Raw genomic sequence first — 6,411 nt, 5'->3', positions numbered from 1 at the left:
GTGGCTCCACTGCCCTCAGGGCTGTCCCCACTAAGCGAGCCCGTGTGCACATGGGCAGTCAGAGGGCGGAGAGGGAGAGAAGCTGGCCCCGGGGCCCCGCGTGGGGTGAGGGCAGTGAGGGGCTGGGACGGATGCCTGCAGGCCCCAGCGGGGTGCCACCAGTCTGAGCCCTCGCCGGTGTCTGTGGGATGCAACCCCCACCGAGGTCATTCGGAGCCCCTCCCACGCTGCCCCTGCTTGTGGAGCAGAGATGGCGGGCAGTAGCTCACCTGTGTGTCCCTTTCCACCACGTGGCTGCTAAAGACGTCCCCTCTCGTGCACGAAGGTAAAACGTGCTGACAGCTTGCCGAGGGATGTGTTCTGCCTAATCATATGTATTTTGACTCTCATTTGTCCATTTAAAAAAATTTTTAATGTTTGTTTATTTTTGAGACAGAGAGACACAAAGTGTGAGCAGGAGAGGGGTAGAGAGAGAGGGAGACACAGAATCCGAAGCTGCTCCGGGCTCCGAGCTGTCAGCACAGAGCGCCACATGGGGCTCGAACCCACGAACCATGAGATCATGACCTGAGCTGAAGTCGGATGCTTAACCGACTGAGCCACCCAGGTGCCCCATTTACTTTCATTTATTTAATTTAAAGGGTATATGATTTAATTTTTAATCAGGTAAAATTTGCATAACACAAAAGTTTGCCATTTTACCCATCAAAAGTGCACAATTTACGTGGCTTTTCCTATTTCTCGGTCTGTGCAGCTCTCACAACCACGTGGCCCTGAGTGTTTTCCCCGTGGCAAACGAAACCAGGTACCCATGATGCAGTGCCCACATCTGCTGAACCTTACTTCCTAGAAGGGCCTCTCCGCCTTCTGTGTGGTTGGATTTCCCTTCTGTCACGCATTCCGTGTAGGCCTGTAAGCCTACAGGCCGCGGCCTTCTCGTTGGCCTTATCTCACTGAGCTCATGCTTTCAGTGCTCACCCGCGTGGCCACACAAATCAGAGCTGCCTTCCTTCTGATAGGTGACAGGTATTGTATGGTAAGGGTACCGTGTATTTGCTTCTTCAGTCATCAATTTACAGACATTTTTGGTTCTTATGAATAATGCTGTTGGAAACACTTGTGTGCAAGTTTTGTGTGAACACGTTTTTCTGCCCTTCAGTGCATTCCCAGGCGTGGAAGGACTGAGTCATGTCAGAACTTTCTGAGGAGCTGCCAGACTGTTTCCACAGCATGTATGACAGCTTCTACTTCTCCTATCCTCACCAACACTTGGGGGTACCGTAAACAAGTTAGAGCCGCTCCATTGACTGTCAGCGCTGTGTCCTTGTGGTCTGGCGCGTGTCCTTGGTGAGTGCTGCCACGAGAACCCTTCTCACCTGCTTGGGGGTCGTTCATGGGCCTGCAGAACGTCTGGTCAAGCCTTTGTCCTTTTACTCATCGGGCTGTTTGTCTCCTGGTTGAATTGTAACAGTTCTTTTACATTCTGAACACCAGTCCCTTATCGGATATGGGAATTGCAAGAATTCTCTCCTAGTTTTCTGGTCGCCTTCTCACTTTCTTGAGAGAGTCCTCTGAGGCACAAACGTGTTAATTCACTGACGACGTGCGATTTATCCATTTTTGTTTGTTGCTTGTCTCATGTTTAAGAAGCCTGTTGCCTAATCGAACCGTTTTGTCTGTGTAACCGTTTTGCAGTTTTAGCTCTTATATTGGGTCTTTGAAACATTTTGAGTTAATGTTTGTATACTTCGCAAGATAAAGGTCCATCTCCGTTCCTTTCCGCGTGGATGTCAGTTGCCCAGCGCCATTTTAGAAAGGTATTGGCCCCCTTGTTGAATGTCAGTTGACCGTAAAGTACAGGGTTATTACTGGACTCTAAATTCTATTCCGTTGGCCTGTATGGCTGTCCTCACGCCAGTGCCACACTGTCTGGATTACTACGGCTTCATAGGAAGTTTTGAAATCACCAAGTGCAGGCCTCCAACTTTGTTCTGATTTGTCCAGATTGTCTTGGCCTGATGATTCCATGTGAATTTTAGGATCCACTCGACCATTTCTGGAAAGAAAAAAAAAAAGAACAACAAAGAACGCAGAGGGAATTTTGATGGTGATTACATCAAAACTGTAGATAAATTTGGGCAGTATTGCCATATTAACCATATCAAGAATTCAGGGGTGCGCACGTGGGTTGGCTTTTGTTTGTTTATGCCTCTTTAATTCCTCTCAGCGATCATCTGTAGCTTCCAGCACACCAGTCTTGCAAGTCTGTGGGTAAATTTCTTGCCAAGCATCTTAGGGTATGATGCTGTTGTAAATGGAACTGTTTCCTTGGTTACATCATAGGGTTGCTCGTTGTTGGTGATTTGCATGTGTTGCTTTTGTCCCCTGCAATTTTGCCAATCTCTTCAATTTTTTTAGTGGCTTTGTTAAGATTGTCTATTATAAGGTCATGTCATCTGCATGTAGAGATACTTTTAGTTTTTCCTTTTCAATCTGGATGACCCACTTTTCATTTTCTTGCCTTGTTGCCCTGATTGGAACCTTTAGTCCAATGTCGGCTGCACGTGGAGTGAGCACACATTATCGCCTCGTTCTGGATCTTGGGGGAAAGCTTTCAGTCTTTCATCATGGAGTGCAACATCAGCTGTGAGTTGTCCATAGACGTCCTTTATCAGGTTGACGAACTTCCCTTCTATTTCTAGGTGTGTGTGTGTGTGTGTGTGTGTGTGTGTGTGTTATCAGGAAAGGTTGTTGCATTTTGTCAAATACTTTTTCTGCAGGAACTGAGATGATCACATGGTGTTTTTTCTTCATTCTTTTAATATGGAGTATTATACTGATTGATTTTTTTTTTCAACGTTTATTTTTATTTTTGGGACAGAGAGAGACAGAGCATGAACGGGGGAGGGGCAGAGAGAGAGGGAGACACAGAATCGGAAACAGGCTCCAGGCTCCGAGCCATCAGCCCAGAGCCCGACGCGGGGCTCGAACTCACGGACCGCGAGATCGTGACCTGGCTGAAGTCGGACGCTTAACCGACTGCGCCACCCAGGCGCCCCCTGATTGATTTTTTTAAATTGAAGGAGAGTTGACACGCAATGTTAACTGGTTTCGAGTGTACAACATAGTGATTCCACAAGCCTGTCTGTTATGCTGGGCTCAGCACAAGTGTAGCTGCCATCTGTCACCACACAACATATGACAACGTCATCGACTGTATCCCCTATCCTGTGCTTTTCATCCTCGTGACTCACTCATTCCATAAGTGGAAGCCTGTACCCCCCACCTCCCTTCCCTCTGACAACGATTTTGGCGTCATTGGCCTTCTGCGTGAGAACCTTTGTGGTGGGGCCAGCCAGGTGCGGACATGGACGTCAGCTGACCTGGTGGCAGACCCGCCCACGTAAGCAGGGTTGTATAAGATCACCAAGTCAGAGCTCTGAGTGGGCCCAGTACCAATGCATTAGAGGACACAGTGGAACGTTCCAGATCAGAGAGGCCCTTTGTATCCCCGCATGTGCCGGAGCTCCCAACATTCTCTCTCCTGGGACCCTTTGGAGAAGGCAGAGGCTTCTGTGGGGCAGACACTCAGCATCAGCGTGGAAAAACTTCCCTCTACCCTGCAAAAACTATTTTGGCTAAGTTGACATGAGAACGATTAACAGGAGAAAATAAAGTTTAATTTTGTATGTTTAGAAACTCCACATACACGAGAGGTTCAAAAACAGGAAGGTCTATGCCATCTAGAGCATGGGAATGGGTTAGGGTCAGGGTCAGGGTCAGGGTCAGGGTTAGGGGTGAGGGTCAGGGTGTGGGTGAGGGTTAGGGTTAGGGGCTTTGGCTTCAAGAGAAGAGCAGTAAGTGTAGATATGTTTGCCCTGGCATACAGAGGGGTCACTCAGATAACATTCATCCTCGGTAAATGCTCTCATTCTGTGAAAAACCTTCAACTTGGGTTCTTTTAGGCAGTTACCAGAGGGGCAAGAGTTTTGGGGTTCACCATCTGAGATGAGCGGCTGCGGTCCGGATGCTGACGGGTGCTCTGACTCCTCCCTCCCCTGGCAGTTTCGATTTCTCTAAAGTTTCTATTTCCTAGCTTTCAAAAGTTGTAAACTGGCTGGGTACCAGGAGGGTGGATGAGGGACAGAGTGTCAGGTTACACGAGGGCAGGGCTTGACGCTGAGGAGGTAGGGGGAGCTTCCTGTCCTGGCACTCAAGTCAGGCCGGGTCAGCTGCTATCCCACTTCCCTATTGAGGGGTGTGTGTGTGTGGGGGGGGGGGCCCTGGAGACTTTCCCTCAGCCCTGGGCTGTCCCCACCGTCTACCTGCTTTGTTGGGTCTCAGCTTTTTAACAACCAGTGTTGTGCCTGGACCTGCCCTGGTGGTTCCTAGGATTGCAAGAAACCCTCCAGCTATGACTCTCAGGAAACTCTGAAAAACTTTAAAAATATCAGGCCTGGAAATCACACTGCACGGGTGTGGCCACAAAACAAGTTCAGGGTGTGGGTTGGAGGGAGGGGGATGTAGAGGGGGAAGGGAAGAGGGAGAAGGAGAGAGCGCATGTGAGCTGCCAAAACAGAACCCCAGGAAGTTAAAGCACAGGAAAAGAAAAGACAAGCGGCCCAGATAGTCCATTATCAGAACCAATCAAGATGTGTCGCAGCTGGCCATGCACATCATGTTGTTTGCGTGCTCTCAGTGTGTTCACTGGAGACAGCCATCTTCGAAATGGGCACCTCTGCAATAAATGACTGAGTCAGGCACTTGTATTATTACATAGAAGGGAGGAAGGCAGACAGGAAGGAAGGAAGGAAAGCAGGCAGGAAGGGAGGAAGGAAGGCAGGTAGGGAGGAAGGAAAGCAGAAAGGGAGGAAGGCAGGCAGGCAGGAAGGGAGGAAGGCAGGAAGGGAGGAAGGAAGGCAGGAAGGGAGGAAGGAAGGCAGGCAGGCAGGAAGGGAGGAAGGCAGGAAGGGAGGAAGGAAGGCAGGAAGGGAGGAAGGCAGACAGGCAGGAAAGGAGGAAGGAAGGCAGGAAGGGAGGAAGGAAGACAGGAAGGGAGGAAGGAAGGTAGGAAGGGAGGAAGGAAGAAAGGCAGGAAAGGAGGAAGGAAGGCAGGAAGGGAGGAAGGAAGACAGGAAGGGAGGAAGGCAGGCAGGGAGGAAGGCAGGAAGGGAGGAAGGAAGGCAGGAAGGGAGGAAGGAAGGCAGGAAGGGAGGAAGGAAGGCAGGCAGGAAGGGAGGAAGGAAGGCAGGAAGGGAGGAAGGAAGGTAGGAAGGGAGGAAGGAAGAAAGGCAGGAAAGAAGGAAGGAAGGAAGGCAGGAAGGTAGGAAGGAAGGCAGGAAAGAAGGAAGGCAGGAAGGGAGGAAGGAAGGCAGGAAGGGAGGAAGGAAGGCAGGCAGGAAGGCAGGAAGGGAGGGAGGAAGGCAGGCAGGCAGGAAGGGAGGAAGGCAGGAAGGGAGGAAGGAAGGCAGGAAGGGAGGAAGGAAGGCAGGCAGGGAGGAAGGAAGGCAGGAAGGGAAGAAGGAAGGCAGGAAGGGAGGAAGAAAGGCAGGGAGGGAGGAAGGAAGGCAGGGAGGGAGGAAGGCAGGGAGGGAGGAAGGAAGGCAGGAAGGGAGGAAGGAAGGCAGGAAGGGAGGAAGGAAGGGAGGAAGGAAGGCAGGCAGGGAGGAAGGAAGGCAGGAAGGGAAGAAGGAAGGCAGGAAGGGAGGAAGGAAGGCAGGAAGGGAGGGAGGCAGGCAGGGAGGGAGGAAGGCAGGCAGGGAGGAAGGGAGGAAGGAAGGGAGGAAGGAAGGCAGGAAGGGAGGAAGGAAAGCAGGAAGGGAGGAAGGAAGGCAGGAAGGGAGGAAGGAAGGCAGGAAGGGAGGGAGGAAGGCAGGAAGGGAGGAAGGAAGGCAGGCAGGGAGGGAGGAAGGCAGGCAGGGAGGAAGGAAGGCAGGAAGGGAGGAAGGAAGGCAGGAAGGGAGGAAGGAAGGCAGGAAGGGAGGAAGGAAGGCAGGCAGGAAGGGAGGAAGGCAGGAAGGGAGGGAGGAAGGCAGGAAGGGAGGAAGGAAGGCAGGAAGGGAGGGAGGAAGGCAGGAAGGGAGGAAGGAAGGCAGGCAGGAAGGGAGGAAGGGAGGCAGGAAGGGAGGGAGGAAGGCAGGAAGGGAGGAAGGAAGGCAGGCAGGAAGGGAGGAAGGGAGGAAGGGAGGCAGGCAGGAAGGGAGGAAGGCAGGAAGGGAGGAAGGAAGGCAGGAAAGGAGGAAGGAAGGCAGGAAGGGAGGAAGGAAGACAGGAAGGGAGGAAGGCAGGCAGGCAGGAAGGCAGGAAGGGAGGAAGGAAGGCAGGAAGGGAGGAAGGAAGGCAGGAAGGGAGGAAGGAAGGCAGGCAGGAAGGGAGGAAGGAAGGCAGGAAGGAAGGTAGGAAGGGAGGAAG

This window comes from Lynx canadensis, chromosome D1 (assembly GCF_007474595.2).
Source record: "Lynx canadensis isolate LIC74 chromosome D1, mLynCan4.pri.v2, whole genome shotgun sequence".
NCBI classification, from domain to species: Eukaryota; Metazoa; Chordata; class Mammalia; order Carnivora; family Felidae; genus Lynx; species Lynx canadensis.
This window is presented reverse-complemented; position numbering follows the sequence as displayed.